At 45.0% G+C, this 2,672-nt stretch overlaps 1 protein-coding gene across 1 annotated transcript in view; it reads left to right on the top strand.

Annotated features, from left to right (window-relative positions):
* LOC123159340 (F-box protein At5g07610) overlaps nucleotides 1–1,051 on the top strand; it is a gene marked incomplete in the record, with an annotated part of 4,796 nt that extends 3,745 nt beyond the window's left edge. The window contains 3 exon segments of the mRNA XM_044577166.1: nucleotides 1–223; nucleotides 313–379; nucleotides 534–1,051.
* Between the last annotated feature and the right edge of the window lie 1,621 nt (nucleotides 1,052–2,672).

Below are 2,672 nucleotides of genomic sequence, written 5' to 3'. Positions count from 1 at the left end.
TTCCTTTGTGTTGCTGAAAATATCTAGGGTTATATCGATTTTGTCTCGCTGAATGGCATCAATTCAGCAGGCTCCAATAGGTGTGAGACGCTGCCGATGTAAACTCAGGAATATATGATCTCCGTCGCTGGAAAGCTTGTTGATGATCAATATGGATGCTGCGACTTTTTCAGAATCTGGATGCGCTGGTTTCAGAGTAGTAATGCGTAATCACCTGGGACTGGTAAGCTGCTTGCTGAGGCTTTCTCAGTCGTGTATATTGCCCTCAAGCTCCCAGGTCTTGCTGAAAACACAGGGGTTCAATCGCTTCAGGTGACTTCTGATTTTCCCTCCGTGATTAATGAAGTTCAACAACAAGGCCTCAATAGATCTCTCCCTGGTGAGGCAGTGCTATTATCCGTGATAGTAAGAAAGTTTGTATCATGAACACAGACATGTTGTTCGTAGCCATAAGGAGGCAGTTCATGTTCTGACCAAATAAGCAGGGCATGATTCCGGTTCCTGTTGGTTTAATGAGTCACCTTATATAACAGGACCATTTTATGTAATGAACAATTATGAATGAATGGAAGGGACCTGCCCATTTCCCAAAACACACGCGCGAGCCTACGGCGAGATGGCTGCAAACTTTCTCTTTGTCGTCTTCAAGTCCTCGTCATTGCGCTAGCCAGTGCTTTCCTCCTCACCCCAGGTATGTATGTCTGTTCATGCCTCTATTCCGCCCTTTGCAAGCTTTCAGTTCCTATCCAAGAAGTGCAGGTTCTCGCGAAACCTTGAGGCCGGATAAATGCCATGTTTGGAACATAGGAGAGGAGGGACTTCCTCTGCTTCGACATCTATTGCAAAATAAAAATGTACTGCTTCTGCTTTCTTGGGCTCATCAGAAAAATTGACTTGCCTCTGCCAGTATCAAACAGGCGGTGTAACTTTACAGTACGCTGTTCACTCTGTTTTAGAGAAGAAATAAGTATTTTAGGGACACTTCTAGCAAAATAATGATGATAAGAGTTGATTTTTTCTAGTGGAGAAGCGTGTCAGGGATTGTATTGTATGGAACTTTTGAGGTGGCCCTTGTTAGGGTTAGCACTCGTGAGCTGGTGATTGTTTGGCATCATCGGGAACAAAATGACCTCCTTGTGATCATTGGCCGGGTGCCCGTATGCGCCCCAGGGTCAGTGATCAAGTCAAAGGCGATACATAAATGTTGCAGAAATTGAGGGACAGATATTGAGGGGGGAAACCCTTTTTCGGTAGAAATTGAGGGACAGAAATACAGTCAAGCTATAGTCAGAACTGAATTTACCTGGACCTTGTTCTATAACTGTGCCAGTGTTCAACTCTGACCATAGCTGCTGGCTCAACAAGTCAGCAGAGACAGAGCCTAGTTATTATTATAAAGTTAATAGCATATAGCTCAATGAACATTCGGTTACTTCACAGATGAAATGAAAAATATAGCTATACGAGACATTTATGTGTGTACACATGCAATCTGAGCCGTATGAAAGGGATCATAGCTCAATTCATATCCCAATTCATCTACGCGGTAATGGTTGCGGTAGTCAGCTCTTCTCCGGCGTGTCCACGGTATTGCCTCGGTTTGTTTGTTGCTGTGGAGTCGAAGCTGCGGCGGCGGGGCCCTGTGGTGTACGATGACTGGCTGCAGGTGGCCCGTTCGGTGATCTTTCGTGGCGCCAGCCGTGCCTAGTTTTGTTCTTCTGAGTTCTCCGTCAGAGTCGGAGCTGCGTTGTCTGGCTGTAGGTTGACATGTTGTCCAATAGGGTGGGCTTTGCCCAATGTGTTTCAATCTAGGGGTGTGGGCTTGGCCCTTGTTGTTCCGGTTTTCGCCCAGTTTTCCGTAATTAACTGGGCAATTCTCCTGCTTAATTAATAGATGAGGCAATCTTTGCCTCCGTTTCAAAAAAAGAAAAGAAATTATCATCTCTCTTAATGAGACCTGAACAATTTCCTGCTCCGTTTTTTTTCTTCTTCTAAAGGCTCCAAATTGGAACTACAGCGCAGTGGTGAAGTACTCTCCACTTTTGCCAAGAGGTCCTGGGTTCGACGCAGCCTCTTTGCAATGCACTGTGCAGGGTAAGGCTTGCCTCGTATAACCAGACCCCACCTGCTGCGGGAGATTCTAACACTGGGTCTGTCCTTTATCCATGCTTCAACAGTTTTGATAAAATCATCTGTCTAACTCTGATCCAGCAACAACAATTTGGGATGAAAGTATGTCACTTGTCCAAAGCTTTGTTACTCGTCAACAGCTAGAAAGTAATGATAAGGAGGTGTTTGTGTGACGCCCGGATAATTAAGCTACAGTGATTCCCCGCTAATGGTGCCACGTCACCTCGGTTACTGTGGATAAACTCGCGTTAGTTCGGAACCTAGTTCGAATTTCAAATTTAAAACGAAAACAAACAATAAAAGTTTTCAGAAACGAAAACTAAATTGTTCGGGGGTTGTCTAAAATAGCAAACCTAATTATGGTGGGGTGCACAAATTTTTGTAAAATGTTTTGGCATTTTAATTAAACTAAAACAGAAAGCAGAAAGGGAAAATAATAAAAGAAAAGAAAGGAAGAAGAAAAGAGGGAGGGAACCTCCCCTGGCCCATCTGGGCCAGCCCTTCCCCCGGCCCAGCCAGCCCCCCGAAGCCCCACCCCACCT

Source organism: Triticum aestivum, chromosome 7B (assembly GCF_018294505.1).
Source record: "Triticum aestivum cultivar Chinese Spring chromosome 7B, IWGSC CS RefSeq v2.1, whole genome shotgun sequence".
Lineage (NCBI taxonomy): Eukaryota > Viridiplantae > Streptophyta > Magnoliopsida > Poales > Poaceae > Triticum > Triticum aestivum.
Note: the sequence above shows the minus strand (reverse complement) of the source record. Positions and strands in the feature narration are given on the sequence as shown.